This window comes from Elaeis guineensis, chromosome 1 (assembly GCF_000442705.2).
Source record: "Elaeis guineensis isolate ETL-2024a chromosome 1, EG11, whole genome shotgun sequence".
Taxonomy (NCBI): domain Eukaryota; kingdom Viridiplantae; phylum Streptophyta; class Magnoliopsida; order Arecales; family Arecaceae; genus Elaeis; species Elaeis guineensis.
In genome coordinates, this window is record NC_025993.2 from 96,054,073 (window position 1) to 96,072,052 (window position 17,980).

Genomic DNA, 17,980 nt, shown 5'->3' on the forward strand with positions numbered 1-17,980 from the left:
ATATCTCCACGACCCAAAGGTCTTTCTCTCTGATTTTTGGATGGCTCAAAGGTCTCTCAAATCTCTATCTTTTTTGAAAATTTTATGAAGAAACTCATTTTATACAGAGAGATATGATAGAGTCCTTGTCTAGGTTAAATACCTAGTCAAGGCTTATCCAAACATGGCAAGTTAAGGGGCGCCCAACTCTTGAGCACCTCCTCCATATTTTCATACATGGATCATCAGAAAAGGGTGCATAATATATACCCTAAAAGCCACAAAAATTTAAAAAAAAAATTGGATAAATTCGGTGTAAAATTGAAAGAGTTTTGGATTTCTAAAACTCTATCTCATAGAATTCGAAATCCAAACTTATTCCTTTTTGATTTGATCCAAACCACCTTCCATGTAAGAAAGAAGAGAGGAGACCTTTTGTGAACTTGGGAGAGACCTGGGAGAGGGCTTTTATCGCACAAAATAAGAGGAGATTGGCGTTGAATGAGAGAGAGGGCGTGGGGAAGGCTTATGTGGCGCAAGGTGGAATCCTAGTCTTACTAGGATTCTATCTCATGACTTATTTTAATTTGGTTTCTCAAACCAAATCAAACCAAAATTAGATCAACCTAATTAAAATAGATCTTAACCCAATTAAGAACCTAATTTAATCAGATTAAATTAGATTTAAATCTGATTTAATTTTCTAATCAAATTAGAAATTAGATTGACCCAAGTCCTAGTTAAACTAGGACTAGTTTTTTCTTGCACTTGGCTTATCCAATAAACCAATTGGACTTGATCCAATCAAGTCCAAAATAAATCTAATTAAATCATATTTAATTAGACTTAATCTCAGCCCATTGGCTTAATCAAATTAAGTCAATTAGCAATCGAATTGCTAATCGATCCTCCTGCAATACTTGCACTAGGTTAAATATCAATCGTATTGATCATTTAACCCTAGAACGATTCTTAATCGTTGATCAACCATCCGATCAGATCATGAACTCTAATGTGTGTGACCTCATAGGTCCGACCCTAAGCCGGTAGTACAGAAATAAATTTCTGTACCAATCGAAGTGACCATCTAGCAATGGTACCCGACGACCGGATAGGTCGAATGTGTAGAACAACATCCTTAGAACCCATGCGGATATAGTTTTCATATAATTCATCCTCTTGACCAAAATGATCATAGGACACCCCAGAGTTCAACTGTCAACTCTGATCAGGTTGTCCACATTGTATTTCAAAATATCAAATCCATCTGATGGATTATCCTGGCCAAGATTTTGCTAAATTGAAATATAGCGACTCATTCTTCTCCAACTCTTGGAGTGGTCAATCCCATCTCGATCACACTCTGACTTCGCAAGTACTTGACTGTGCCCAGAAGCCTTCCGTCCCTGAATTAGAAATTCAGTTAGTCCAGTACCAAAGCACAGTGAGTTGCTTGCAAGTCACTGAGGCAATCTCAAGTCTAAGGGATACTTATACCTATATCCCATCAGAGACATTCTCGACAGCAGAATACTCTGGAGTTGGTCACGTTCAATGATGATATACCCTTACATCTCATCTGTATGCCATACCAGTGTCTCCACACTCCTTGGTTAAGAGGACAACCAACCCATATGGCCTACAGCGACCTATGCTCGATAGAAGCTGTCGTCCTTATTAACAGCTTATCATTTGGTCGTGAACAGTTTTAAGGACTAATCGATAAATCCTCTCTTTATCGAACTTAAATAGTCCTAAGGACTTCATCATAACAACGGAGTTCATTAGAAGATGAAAGCTTATGATGAAGATGCCAAATATATTTTATTTATTAACAAATCAATTACAATACTTGGTTTCTCAACCGTCAACAGCTTGACGATTGACTTTTTGGGACACATTTTCCAACATACCCACCCTTGTGGTGTCATCTCCCTCGACGGCCAGGGAGACCTTAAAGACCCATGACCATGAGTGCTGCTGCCGACCACCGCTCGTCCCCACTACAAAGCTCTCTTATGGTTGCTTGGATGTTGCCTTTGCACCATATGGAGACCGATGGAGAGAGCTTCAAAAGGTTTGCATCATCGAACTCTATTGAGGGCAAGTGCCGACATTTTTGTTTGGTCGGCAACAGACATGCCAGAAATTTCTTTGAAAGTAATAACTCATCGACTCAATATTGATCTGAAAGTCAAGTTGGTGAGATAGAAGAAAAGATCTTTTGCTCTTGAAAGACAGAAGATTATCGATGAAGAAGTCGACAAGGTCCGCGCAGCTGACTTCATCAGAGAAGCTACTTATCCTGAATGGCTCGCCAATGTAGTGATGGTGAGAAAGGTCAATGAAAAATGGAGAATCTGCATCAACTACACAAATCTGAACGAAGCTTGTCCAAAAGATAGTTTTTTTTTGTCAAAAATTGATCAATTAGTTGATGCAACTTCGAGGCACCGACTCTTGAGCTTCATGAATGCCTTCGTCGGATATAACCAGATTCAAAAGGCACCCGAAGACGAGGAGCACACAGCCTTCATAACCAACAAGGGCATATACTGTTATAAAGCGATGCCTTTCGGTTAAAAAAATATGGGAGCCAATTATCAATAAGATCTTCAAAGCACAGATCAGGTGAAACATGAAAGTTTATGTGGACGATATATTGGTGAAACGCCCTCAAACTTTAGATCATGTTCGAAACCTGAAGGAAGCCATTAGCATACTTCGACGACATCAGATGAAGTTAAATCCGACTAAATATGCATTTGGAGTGACTTTCAAAAAAAATTTTAAATTTCTTATGTCATAACGAGGAATCGAGGTCAATCCCGAAAAGATAAAGGCCATCATCAATATTAAGCATCCGAGCTTAAAGAAAGAGATACAGCAACTCAATGTAAGAATCACCGCACTTAGCCGATTCATTTTGAGATCGGCCGAAAAATGCTTGTCATTTTCAAGATCCTATGGCAAACAAAGGATTTCTTATGGTCGGATGAATGCCGGTAATTCTTTGAAGATACAAAAAAATATCTTGCATTCCCGCCACTACTGATAAAACCAAAGATGGGAGAAACTCTGTATCTCTACTTGACAACTTCAATAGAAGCGGTCAATTCAGTACTCATCCAAGAAGATGAAAATCAAATTCAATAACCGATTTACTACACCAGTAAGGTGCTTCACAATGTCGAAGTGAGATATTTAAAAGCAGAGAAAATAATCTATGCTCTAATTATATCTTCGCAACGACTTCGCTCATATTTTCAAGCACACCCATCGTTGTCTTGACAGACCAGCCGTTGAAGGCAATCCTACATTGACCTGATATATCAGGTCGAATGGCAAAGTGGGCAATAAAGCTTGGTAAATTTGATATACAATATCACCTACGACCATCAATGAAGGCACAAGTTTTAGCTGACTTCATCACCGAATATACAATACTCGATAATAAATCTAAAGATAAAGCCACAATAAAGCAGGCCATAACTTTCGAACCCGACTTGACGTCAGCATGGGTGCTACATATTGATGGAGCATCTAATGCACAAGACAGTGGAGCTGGTCTCATCCTTACAAATTCTGAAGGGGTTCTTATCGAATACGTCCTTTGATTCAATTTCAAAATTTTGAATAATCAAGCCGAATATGAAGCACTCTTAGCCAGCTTAAAAATTATCAGGAAGCTTGACATCGACAGCCTAAAGGTCTTCACCGATTCGTAATTGATTGTTGGACAAGTTAAGAGCGAGTTTGAAGTCCGAGACCCTATTATGATGAAGTATCTTCATAAAGTGAAAGATCTAACTTTAACATTAAAGTATTTTGAAATCTTTCACATCCTAAGGATAGAAAATACTCGAGCCGACGCACTTTCACGGCTCGCAACTACTTTTTTCAACTTACTGAGTCGGACATTTGTCGAATGTCTCGAACAGCCGAGTATTGATAAAGTCAAGAAAGTGCTACAACTCACTGATGAACCAAACTTGATGGATTCGATTGTCCAGTACTTGACTGATGGGACTCTCCTTGCTGATCCTTCAAAAGCCAAATGACTTAGATGGATGGCCTCTCAATACATTTTAATGAATGGTCATCTATACAAAAGATCGTTCTCTCTTTCCTTACCGAAGTATTTGGGACCAATAGATGTCGATTATGCACTCAGAGAGGTTCATGAAAGAATTTGTGAAAATCACTTGAGGGGCAAAGCTCTAGCTTACAAGATCCTATGACAAAGATATTATTGGCCCACTATGAAGAAAAATGTGACTGAACTTATTCGAAGGTGTGAACCATGTCAGAGATATGCAAATATACAATACCAACCAGCAAGTCAGTTAACATCAATTATTGCGCATGGCCCTTCGCACAATGAGAGATTGATATACTTGGTCCTTTCCTCGGACATCTGATCAGAGAAAGTTCATAGTGGTCGTCATCGACTACTTTACCAAATGAGTAGAAGCTGAACCTCTGGCACAAATCACTAAGAGTAAGATAGAAGACTTCATTTAGAAATCAATTACAGGTAGATTCAGTTTATCACACACCATCATCACTGACAATGGTCGGCAATTCGATAATCAGAACTTTAAAGAGTTCTATGCGAAGTTTCACATTATGCATAAACTCACATCAGTCGGCCATCCACAATCCAATAGAGAGGTGGAAGTAACTAACCGAATAATTCTGCATGGACTCAAAATTAGACTGAATGAAGCTAAAGTCCTCTGGACAGAAGAACTATATCCGATCTTATGGGCATACCGAACGACTCCTCATATACCAATAGGAGAATCGCCATTTAATTTAGCCTATGAAACAGAAATAATAATTCCACTTGAGATCGAATTACCTTCAACAAGGGTTGAGCAATACAGTGATCCGAGCAATGCTGAATATTGGAGAGCCGATCTAGATCTATTTTCAGAAGTCCGACAGTAAGCTCAACTTCGGATGGTAGCCTATCGACAAAGGATAGTCCGGTATTACAATACAAAAGTTAAACCGAAGGTCTTCCGTCTTGAAGATTTGGTCTTAGGGAAAGCAGAAGTCTCAAGACCTCTTGATCAGAAAAAGTTATCTCCGAACTAGGAAGGACCCTACAAAATAATGGAGACACTTCGATCGGACGCATATCGGTTAGAAACTCTAGAAAAAATAATCATTCCCCAAATATGGAATGCAGACAATTTGAAAATGTATTATCAATAAAGTTATCCATGTATACGTTATTTAGAATAAAATATTGAATTTCAAAATTATAAGTTTCAAACAACTATAAAGTGGTAATGAACCGACAGATGGACAGTCAATTCATCGACTATCGATTATATTTCAATTTTTTACTGTAAAAATTAATATATCAATTATACTCTGATTATTATTGTAAAAGTGATTTATGTCACAAATTGACATAAAAAGTATCAATTAATATCTAAATTATCTAACTTTATTAAGAAATTGATACTTGTTATTATATTTTGCAGAAGAAGAGATCATCAATAGAAAGAACAAGGAAAGAGGATTCCAATGGCGTAAATTTTATGCAAAACGGAGTTAAATTGACCCAGGAATTGAAGAATGAAGAAAGAAGACTCAATTGGGTCAAACCCGAGTCAAATCAGATCAAAATTGGTCAAAAATCAACTGATTTGGTGATCTGGTTAGCCGCCTGGTCCACAGCAACAGGCGCATGGACCATGGACCCATCGGCGCACCATAAACCCCCTAAAACCTCTTAGTCCCACATCGAAAGTTTTGAAAATCTTATAACCCCCAAATGCCTATAAAAAGCCCCCAAAGGCCCTTGTTTTAGGTATTCTTCCTTCCGATCAAGCTTGTAACCCTAGATAGTGGAGTTTTTAGCTCTCTTTTCAAGCCTCGAGCTTTGAGGTTTTTGTAATAAATTTTTTTTTATATATAAAATCTTCTTTTTATGCAATTTCATCTCTTTAATTTATGCAATTTAATTTTATGCAATTAGGTTAGTTTAAATTATGCAGTTTAAATTTATGCAATTAGGATAGTTTAATTTATGAAATTAGGGTAGTTTATTTTTCTGTATTTAAATTTTGTAAGTAGATTTAGATCATGTCTAGCTAAGCATCCCTTCTAGGGTTTGCGATGAAGCTAGATCATGAGTAGGGATTTTACATAGGATTCTTTCTTTTTCTTAGGGTTTCTTTTTCTTCCTCTTTTGCCAAAAATTTTTGATGAACTACAGTTGGGTCAGAGTCCCTTCATAGTTCATGCTTGATTCAGTGCATAGGAGGAGAAAATCCTAAGGGATCCTAGTTACTACTCCCCTGTAAAGAATCTTGATGGGTTATCGTTAGGCCTTAGTCCCTTCATAATCTATGCTTGGGAAAGACAAGAGGAGTAGTCGTTAGGATCAATAAGAAAAATTCTAGGTAGAATTCCCTAATCTAGATCTAGTGGATTCAAAAACCCTAGATCCTTAGTCTTATTGTCTTTAGCAAACAACTTTCGACTTTCGATTTTTGTTAAAGCTCGCTTGAGCATAGATTTGAAAATCATTTTTAAAACCAAGTCTCTGTGGGATCGATCCGTACTCGCTGGTCGTGCTACTCTGCACACCGTGCGCTTGCGGTTTTATTTACAAATTTTAAGATTTGAATATCAAGTTTTTGGCGCCGTTGCCGGGGATTTGGCGTTTTAAATTATTTTCAAATATTTGTTCTTCGTGCGTTATAACTCTCTTTTTTTTTTCTTTAGGTTTCTATATTTAGTTGGTGATTGCTGGAAAACTCAGGTACGCTTCTAATTTCTCTTTTATTATTTTTAGTTAATTACTTTTGCTTTTAGACCTAATCATTTGAATTTACTTAATCACAAAAAAAAAAATATAAAACAAAACAAAAGACATTTCATAATCGTGAAGTAAAATATCAAAATAAAAAAAAAATTTAAATTAAAATCTTTTACATTCTTAGTCATCTTGTTTATTTGTATTTGCATTTTCATAATTAATCTAAGGGCATCAACCCATTAACAAGATAAGATGGGGATTTCATTACCCTTCCTTAGCCCAAAAACCATCTCCATCATATTGCATTACCTAGACTTTTAATCTTAAAATCAATTAGACGTCAACCTTAAGGAATTCGAGCTCAATAGGACAAGGAACCCTAAGAGTTCTACCAAGTTTGAGTTGTTTGATTAGTTGGTGTCTAGGCAAGTCCCTGAGGGTGGTTTGTTAAATTGGTTCAGTTGCTGGCCTGGCCAACTCGTTTGGTGTCTAGAAAGGCAACGATGAGTGAACCTCCCACCTCTTATACTTACCTGGCTAACTAGTTGATCAATCTCCACTTGGAAGGTTTGAAGGGTCATCTTGGAACAGTTAGGAGCTGTCTAGATTTAGGTTAACCCTAGGATAGATTGAGTTTAATTTATTGATTCACTTGTTTGAAAAAAAAAAAAAATTAAAATTTAAATTAATTTGGTTACTTTTCTTTAGATTTAGGACTCCTTAGGATCTTCTCTTTAGAACTTTTTCTCTTTTCTTTCTTTTCCTTATACATAAAAATTTTATTAAAAAAAAAAAATTGTATAAACATCGAGAACCGTACACTTCGTGTGTGGAGAAGAGTGTCGGGTCGTCTAGTTAGAATTGAGTCAATTCCTGTTGTTCCAATGGCTGAACCAATCCAACCCATGACCCTTAAGGATTTGTGTTATCCAGTTGGCTCCATCCAACCATCTTGTATCAGGTTGCCACAACCCACAGCTAACAATTTTGAAATCAAACCTCAAATCATAAATATGCTTCCAAAATTCACAGGATTAGAGGATGCTTATATATTTATTAGAGAATTTGAGGAGGTATGTGCAACCATGAAACTGCAATTAACAGAGGATGAGGTCAAACTTAGATTAATCAACTTTGCCCTTAAGGACAATGCTAAGAAGTGGCTTTATAGTCTGCCAAACTATTCTGTCACTACCTGGGAGGGCTTTGTGAGAACATTTTTAAAAAAATATTTTCCCCATCATAAAACAGCTAGGATTAGGAATGAAATAAATCAATTTTACCAACTAGCTGGTGAATCATTTTGGAAGTACTTTGATCGTTTCAAGAATCTTTTGACCCAATGCCCACACCATGGAATAGAAACTTGGAGACTATGCCAGATCATCTATGAGGGGTTAGATTCAAACTCAAGAACCATGCTAGAGTCCATGTGCCAAGGTCAATTTATGGACAAAGAAACTACTGAAGCTTGGCAATTCTTAGAAGACCTAGCCGAGAAAAATTTACAGTGGGAAACAACTAGGGAACCTGATAAAGCTACACCTTCAAGAGGAGGAATGCATCAAATTCAACCAACCTTAGCATCAGAGGCCAAGATTGCAACCTTAACACGTAGATTGGAAGCCTTAGAATTACAGAGACCAGCCAATATAAATCAAATATCTGCACCCATGTGTAAAGGGTGCAATGCACCAAACCATGTCTTAGAAGAATGTTCCTACTCGAATGAGTGTGCACAGGTGAATGCCACCTATCAAGGACCATTGAACAATCCTTATGCACCCACATATAACCCAGGTTGGAGGAATCACCCGAATTTCTCATGGTCCCAGAATCCTAATGTAGGTAATCCAAATTTCAATCAGCAAAATCTAAGGTCCAACCCAGTGATGAACAACCCGCCAGGCTTCCATGATAATGACAAAAAAATTACCTCTTTAGAGAAAAGCCTAGAAGCCATGATGAAAACACATACCAGCTTTATGCAAACTACGGGTCAACTCATAAATAATAACACCCAAGCTATAGCCCGTCTGGAAATGCAAGTAAGTCAGCTGGCTTCGACCATTAGTGAACGAGAACATGGTAGGTTACCTAGCCAACATGAGCCAAATCCTAGGAACCAAAATGGTCCACGACCCCAACAAGGAAACCAAGTTAATGGTATAAATGCCATTCATACCTTAAGATCAGAAAAACAAATAGACAATAAGGTAGTTGCACTTGATGATATAGATGACTCATCTGCCGAGTCACCTTCTAAAACTACTACCTTTCAACCTCAAGCACCAGAAACTGAAAATTCACCTAGTCCAGTACTTAAAAGTCCTAGAGCTCCTTTTCCAAACAGACTGAAATCCAATAAATCTGAACATTTAGACAAAATTTTAGAGGTATTTAAACAAGTCCAAGTTAATATTCCTCTTTTAGATATAATCCATCAGGTTCCAACTTATGCCAAATTTTTAAAAGATCTCTGCACTAGGAAAAGGACCACTAATGTACCAAAGAAAGCATTTTTGGCTGCAAGTGTCGGTTCATACCTATCTAGCCATGTGCCAATTAAATATAAGGACCCTGGAGCTCCAACAATTTCTTGTGTTATTGGAGAAACCAATATAAAAAAGGCCTTGCTAGATCTAGGAGCTAGTGTGAATATCCTTCCATATTCGGTGTATGAACAACTAGGATTAGAAAAACTTCAACCTACTGGGATCACATTACAGTTAGCCGATAGATCTCTTAGGATCCCTAAGGGAATGGTCGAGGATGTTCTGATAAAGGTTGAAATTTTCATTTTTCCTGTAGATTTTATTGTTTTAGAGACTGAGCCAGTTGCGAATCCTAAAGGACATATACCTGTCATTTTAGGAAGACCATTCTTAGCTACGGCCAATGCTGAAATCAATTGTCAAAATGGTCTAATGAAGTTATCCTTTGGAAATATGACCATTGAGCTTAATGTTTTTAACTTAGAACAGGAATCCTCTTCTCATGCTGATGTCAATGTAGTCCAAGATGGTATTTATGAATCCATTGACATTAGTGATGATGAAATCGACCTAGAGTCTAACCCCTGGTTAATCCATGAGTCTGAGGATGTCAATGAAATACTTAAAGAAAATCAGATTAATCAGGAATCGACACTTCCTACTGAACCAATCATTGAGATGGTGAACTCATCACCTAAACCATCGATAGAGGAAGCACCCATTTTAGAACTGAAGCCCCTCCCAGAACATCTCAAGTATGCATATCTAGGACCCAAAGAAACTTTGCCTGTAATTATTGCATCAGACCTAGATCCCAAGCAAGAGGAGGAGTTATTGTCAGTTCTAAAAGCAAATCAAGAGGCAATAGGTTGGACCATAGCAGATATCAAAGGAATAAGCCCTTCTATAGTTCAACATAGAATATACTTAGAGGAAGAGGCTAAACCAACAAGAGAAGCCCAAAGAAGGCTTAATCCAGTTATGAAGGATGTAGTTAAAAAGGAGATTCTGAAACTCCTAGATAGTGGAATAATTTATCCTATTTCTGATAGCTCTTGGGTAAGCCCAGTTCAAGTAGTACCCAAGAAATCTGGGGTAACAGTGGTCCAAAATGATGCAAACGAACTTATCCCAACTAGGACCCAAACGGGATGGAGGGTCTGTATAGACTATAGAAAGTTGAATGCTGCGACAAGGAAAGATCACTTTCCTTTGCCATTTATTGATCAAATGTTGGAAAGACTAGCCGGACAAGAGTTTTACTGTTTTCTTGATGGATACTCCGGTTACAACCAGATCCCCATAGCCGCTGAAGATCAAGAAAAGACTACATTCACCTGTCCATTTGGTACTTTTGCCTATAGACGAATGCCCTTTGGACTATGTAATGCACCGGCAACCTTTCAGAGATGCATGATCAGCATATTTTCAGATATGATAGAACGATTTCTAGAAATTTTTATGGATGACTTTTCTGTTTTTGGTCTAACCTTCTCCGAGTGTCTGAATCACCTGCAATTAGTTCTAGAACGATGTAAGGAGAAGCACCTAGTTCTCAACTGGGAAAAATGTCAGTTTATGGTCAAACAGGGAATAGTTCTTGGCCATGTCATTTCTAAAAAGGGGATTGAAGTGGACAAGGCCAAAATAGATCTAATTGCAAGTCTTCCACCACCTAAATCTGTGAAAGAAATACGTTCATTTTTAGGTCATGCTGGATTCTATAGAAGGTTTATTGCCAACTTTAGCAAAGTAGCACGTCCACTGACTAATCTTTTGGCAAAGGATACTAAATTTGAATTTACTCATGAGTGCTTGGAATCCTTTGAATTTCTAAAAAATGCACTTGTATCAGCTCCAATCATTCATCCTCCTGTCTGGTCTGAACCATTTGAATTAATGTGTGATGCGTCCGATCATGTTGTGGGCGCAATCTTAGGTCAACGAATAAATAAGCTGCCTAGAGTGATATATTATGCAAGTAAAACCTTAAATGATGCGCAGCTTAACTACACCACAACTGAGAAGGAGTTCCTTGCCGTTGTCTTTGCTTTAGAGAAATTTAGATCTTATTTGGTTGGGACCCACACCATTGTTTACACCGATCACTCAGCCATTAGACATCTCCTAGCAAAGAAGGATGCCAAGGCACGTTTAATCAGATGGATTTTGCTCCTTCAAGAATTTGACCTAGAAATTAAGGACAAGAAAGGCACTAAGAACGTTGTAGCAGATCATTTGTCCCGAATTCCAGTTGCACCATCTAGTGAACCACCCATCAATGAATCTTTCCCAGATGAGCAACTCATGTCTTTGTCTACTGAACCTTGGTTTGCTGATATTGTAAATTATTTAGCCATAGGCAAGATACCTTCTCATTGGACTAAGCAGGATAAATATAAATTCTTTGCCCAAGTGAAGTATTTCATTTGGGATGATCCTTATCTTTTTAAACAATGTCCTGATCAAATTATTAGAAGGTGTATCCCAGATAACGAAGTCATGAATATTTTATCTTTTTGTCATGATCAAGCATGTGGGGGTCACTTCGCGTCTAAGAAAACTGCTGCTAAGGTTCTCCAATGTGGTTTTTATTGGCCCAATTTGTTTAAGGATGCTCACGAATATTGTAAAAATTGTGCTCAATGTCAGAAAATGGGCCGAATCACCAAGCGACACATGATGCCACTCAACCCAATCTTGGTAGTTGAAGTTTTTGATGTTTGGGGGATCGATTTCATGGGACCATTTCCAAATTCCTTTGGAAATGAATATATTCTAGTAGCAGTTGATTATGTTTCAAAATGGGTAGAAGCAATTGCATGTAGAACACCCGATAGCAAAATGGTCATTAAGTTTCTTAAAGAAAATATTCTCTCCCGTTTCGGTATTCCTAGGGCAATCATTAGTGATCGGGGAACCCATTTTTGTAACCGACCTTTTGCAACATTGATGAAAAAGTATAATGTCACCCACAAATTGGCCACACCATATCATCCTCAAACTAGTGGGCAAGTTGAAGTGTCAAACCGACAAATCAAACAGATCCTGGAAAAAACTGTTAATGCCAATAGAAAGGATTGGTCTTTAAAATTAATTGATGCACTTTGGGCATACCGAACCGCTTTCAAGACCAATCTAGGAATGTCTCCTTATAGGATTGTGTTTGGTAAACCATGTCACTTGCCTATTGAGATAGAACACAAAGCCATGTGGGCCATCAAACAACTAAATACAAATTTGAACGATGCTGGAAACCATAGGAAGCTTCAATTGAATGAATTAGAAGAACTTAGAAATGAAGCCTATGAAAATGCAAGGATATACAAGGAACGAACCAAAGCATTTCATGATCAATCAATTATAAGAAAAACTTTCAATATCGGACAAAAGGTGCTCTTATATAACTCTAGATTACATCTATTTCCAGGAAAGCTCAGGTCTAGATGGACAGGACCATTTTTAGTAAAGGAAGTTTTTTCACACGGAGCTGTTGAGATTGAAAACCCAAGTAATGGTGTTATCTTTAAAGTTAATGGTCAACGATTAAAACCATTCTTGGAATTACCTGTCAAGACTGTTGAAGATGCCATGGTTCTTTATGAACCAACTTATTCTGATTAAGTTGCTTCGAGGTTTGGTCTGGCTGAAGACATAAAACTTAGCGCTTCTGGGAGGCAACCCAGCTTATTTAATTTCTAATGCTTTCTTTGTTTTCAGTTTGCTTAGGACAAATAAATTAGATAAACTCCATTGGGGACAATGTCGGTCAAGTTGAGGGGAGAGCTTGAACAAAATCAGGTGTTATCATTTCCTTTTCCTTCCACTATGAGTTATTTCTTGCATTTAATATATTATGTAAAAAAAAAATAAAAAAATAATAAATATATATATATATATATATATGAAATAAATTAATCTATAAAAGAAATAAGAGTAAGTTAGAAAGTATTTGCTAATGTAGTGAGTCACGGAGAAGATTAGCTGGTTAGACTCTTGGTGGCTTAGGTCATTTAAAGACTATTAGCACTTCCAATTGCACATGCACACTAACAAGGTAAAGTAGGTGTTAATTGTAAGGCCAATTAAGGATTTGAGTATTATTTAAATTAGATAATTTTCTCTACACCCCAATTGAAGAAATTTGAATTTAAGGAAAGAGCTACCTGCCTGAAATAAAATGCAAAACACAGAGTAAATGTGGATTGCCCTAAGCCTAGTAACCGGGTCTCTTCACCTAAGTCAAGTGTTGAGATTCGCGTCAAACGGTGGTGGGAAGGCCAGGATGCTCAGCAAAAAAAAAAAAAAAAAAAAAAAAAAAAAAAAAAAAACAGTGTGAAAGCTACCTTAGTTCTTTGTTTAATCTGGGGTGTATAGAAAATTAATCGAACTAAGTTATGAAAAATGATACAATTGGCCTGTACAAGTTAATACTGAAATACTAAGTTAGTTATCACTCACACAAGTGCTATAAAACTTTAAGTGTACTCTAAGAAAGCTTCTAAGTAGACTGACTACCGATTCTAATTCGAAGCTCATTACTTAGTAATACTAGAAAACTTCTTGAATTTCGATCTTAAATTAATTTGCAAAGGAAGGATCTTTTTGGAATATGATCTTATTTTGGTACATTGCTAAGGGACTAGCAATGATTAAGTTGGGGGGTGTGATTTATGTCACAAATTGACATAAAAAGTATCAATTAATATCTAAATTATCTAACTTTATTAAGAAATTGATACTTGTTATTATATTTTGCAGAAGAAGAGATCATCAATAGAAAGAACAAGGAAAGAGGATTCCAACGGCGCAAATTTTATGCAAAACGGAGTTAAATTGACCCAGGAATTGAAGAATGAAGAAAGAAGACTCAATTGGGTCAAACCCGAGTCAAATCAGATCAAAATTGGTCAAAAATCAACTGATTTGGTGATCTGGTTAGCCGCCTGGTCCACAGCAACAGGCGCATGGACCATGGACCAATCGGCGCACCATAAACCCCCTAAAACCTCTTAGTCCCACATCGGAAGTTTTGAAAACCTTATAACCCCCAAATGCCTATAAAAAGCCCCCAAAGGCCCTTGTTTTAGGTATTCTTCCTTCCGATCAAGCTTGTAACCCTAGATAGTGGGGTTTTTAGCTCTCTTTTCAAGCCTCGAGCTTTGAGATTTTTGTAATAAATTTTTTTTTATATATAAAATCTTCTTTTTATGCAATTTCATCTCTTTAATTTATGCAATTTAATTTTATGCAATTAGGTTAGTTTAAATTATGCAGTTTAAATTTATGCAATTAGGATAGTTTAATTTATGAAATTAGGGTAGTTTATTTTTCTGTATTTAAATTTTGTAAGTAGATTTAGATCATGTCTAGCTAAGCATCCCTTCTAGGGTTTGCGATGAAGCTAGATCATGAGTAGGGATTTTACATAGGATTCTTTCTTTTTCTTAGGGTTTCTTTTTCTTCCTCTTTTGCCAAGAATTTTTGATGAACTACAGTTGGGTCAGAGTCCCTTCATAGTTCATGCTTGATTCAGTGCATAGGAGGAGAAAACCCTAAGGGATCCTAGTTACTACTCCCCTGTAAAGAATCTTGATGGGTTATCGTTGGGCCTTAGTCCCTTCATAATCTATGCTTGAGAAAGACAAGAGGAGTAGTCGTTAGGATCAATAAGAAAAATTCTAGGTAGAATTCCCTAATCTAGATCTAGTGGATTCAAAAACCCTAGATCCTTAGTCTTATTGTCTTTAGCAAACAACTTTCGATTTTTGTTAAAGCTCGCTTGAGCATAGATTTGAAAATCATTTTTAAAACCAAGTCTCTGTGGGATCGACCCGTACTCGCTGGTCGTGCTACTCTGCACACCGTGCGCTTGCGGTTTTATTTACAAATTTTAAGATTTGAACATAAAAAAGCCACAATACCGAATGTGTCTCGGTACCGAATATATCCCAGCTTTCCACTGTAAAAGTCGATCATAGTTGAATGACTATTATGCCGACTTAGTCTTAACTAAGCAGAATACTATGCCAATACGATCAAGATCAGATTGAAATTATACCGACTTGACTACGATCGGTCGAAGGATATTCGACTTACCATCAATTATCAAATAACTTGACGTACTAACCCGACTAAGGTCGGACGCAGGGTATTCGGCTTATTACCATTTATCCTAATGCTTCAAAGTATGTCAAATGGATATCCAACTAATAGACGATTGTACAAGTCCTGTCGAACGTATGGTTTATCGATTGATTTTCGATAGTTAAATAGATATTCGACTAACAAATGAATTCTACAAGTACTATCAAACGTTCAGTTTGCCGATTGATATTCGGTAATTCGATAATTACTCTACAATATTACAAACACACAGAAGAGAGTTTATACTTAGAAAAATTTTTTTCATTCATTGAAAAGAGAAGATTACAAAATTAGATCAAAGTCCAATTATAAGTATTTGATTACAAAAAGAAAATAAAATTGCACCGATCATCAGTCGCGGTCTCCATCTCTTTGCTCCGGTGTAGCATCTGAGACTTGGACAACTTTTGGTGCTATCGGTGCTCCATCTTGAGTTGGCGTGGCATCTTCTTCAACAGCTCCATCTTCTAATGCTGGAGGGATGATGCTGCTCAAGTCAAGATCTGGGTATAATTTTTCGACCACATCTCAGCCGTCTTTATACCCGACGTAGTAGGAAGCGAATCCATCTTCGAGGATCTCTTCTTTGAATTCTTCTAAATTCTTGAAATCCTCATTTGCTCGGTTCAGGGCAACCCTTGTCGACTCTGCATTCATCCTAGCCAACTCTACATCAGCTCTTGCGGAAGCCGATTCCTCATGGGCCAATGCCAACCTTTTCAGGTTGGTCCGATGTCGTCCACGTTTGGCTTCGAGTTTAAGGATGCACCTGTCTCTTTCTCGTCAAAGTCGGTGGATGGAATGTTTCTTGCTCTTAATCCATAATTCAAGAGCCGAGATGCTTTGACGAGCCGACTCAAGTTCAACTCCCGAAAATTGAAGGTCGACAGATAGGCGGGAGACTTCCTCCTGAAGCTTTGCCTCTCGCTCGACCGCCGCCCGAAGTTGCTCAAGGGCAGCCACCTTCTCAGTATTGGCGGCCACCATTTTATTTATCCATGTTCGACGGAAGTCAGCAACCATCCCATAGTCGGCCTCCAGATCGAACATATCATGTACCAACTGTAAACAGAGGATATGTCGGATCAGATCACAAAAAAAAATGTGAAATAAAACTTACCCCGAGCATCATCAGGTAAAAAGAAGAGAATATCTCGATGACAGTTCTATTCTTTCTGTTCTCCCAATCGATCGGGAGAAGAGCAGCTTGGATGAGTAGCCTGGCCAATGTCGAATTGGCCAAGACCGACTCATCTTTGGACACTCTGATGTCAAAGTGAACCGTGTAACCCACCAATGTTGCATCATCCGTTGAAATCATCGGTGCCTTCTCTCGGTCTTCTGTCAGCGGTCCCACATTTGAAAATACAGGGAAGCTGGAGCTTGACTGCGCCCGAGAGAGCCCCTCTGGGGGAGTAACTGGCACAGTTGCTGATTGTTGGGGTTCGACCACGGCTTCCATCTAGGCCCAAACCTCAGTTGGTGGAGTCACCGATATTGCTGCGGCAGCCCTCTCTTCAGTAGACGGCACGTTGGGGAGCACTGTCGGAGCCGACAGTACTAGAATCGGCTCGAGAACTAATGCTGATGGTACGTCAGATTTTCTCATCGATGCAAATGTAGTTGCCCGATCCTTCTTCGATGTTCGAGAGGGTCCAACTTCGGATGCCGCTGCCCTCTTCTTGGCAGCATACTGATGAATATCGACGGTTGATACTCACGCCCTCAGCTGCATAACTACGATCAGAACAAGAAAATCAGTACAATTCAGAAAATAAACAAAGAAAAAATAAAAATGATCGACTATGCTATACCTAAATTGATGACCGAACTAAGACTGACATCGTAGAGAGCTTGTTCGATCATCAGCACACTCTGCAGTGGGACCACCATATCCTTCAATCAATGAAAGTCTTTCTGATTGTCGATTTCCACCCGACTGTTCTCGTTGGGGCCGATACTTAGATCACCCCAGTGCGAAGGGAAGCCCCAAGGAAGAGAAGAAGCGACGAAGAAAAATTAGTTCTTCCATCTATAAATAGATGATGAAAGATCGATAATGAAGGAGAGACCCTTTTTTGGGTTGAAAAACCACCAACCCTTGGTCTTTGGATGGAGACGGAGAACAAAAAAGAAATGAAAAAGAGAAGAATGAGGCTTGGTCGGTACTAACCGACACAACAAAGCAAAACTAATTTTTAGTCGGACCGAATTCGATGCCAGCTAAGCGGGATAGAGACCATAGTAGTCCAGAAGATTCCGGACGAACTTCGGAATCGAAAATTGAAGACCTGCTTTGAGGTCTTCAACATAGAAGGCAACCTGGTCCGAAGGAGGGGAGTTTACCCGACCATTGGCACAGATGCAAAGAGTTGATACTGCTCTGAGATATAATATTGTTCCTGGAGCCGCTCAACAGTCGGCTCAGAAAGTGAAGAAGCCTCCACTTCTAGATCCGATGGGGAGTCGTCGATCGGATTCTCCGATCGACTATCCCGAGAAGAAGAGACCCTAGCCATTGGAGGAGAAAACTGAAGAGAATCAAAAAAAAGATGGACCCAAGAAAGGACAAAAAGAC

At 38.2% G+C, this 17,980-nt stretch overlaps 1 non-coding gene across 1 annotated transcript; it reads right to left on the reverse strand.

The window, feature by feature from the left end:
- Positions 1 to 8,013: 8,013 nt before the first annotated feature.
- LOC140854922 (small nucleolar RNA R71) lies at positions 8,014 to 8,120 on the reverse strand. Its single transcript, XR_012138016.1, has one exon. It is a non-coding gene; the product is annotated as a small nucleolar RNA R71 (small nucleolar RNA).
- Positions 8,121 to 17,980: the final 9,860 nt, after the last annotated feature.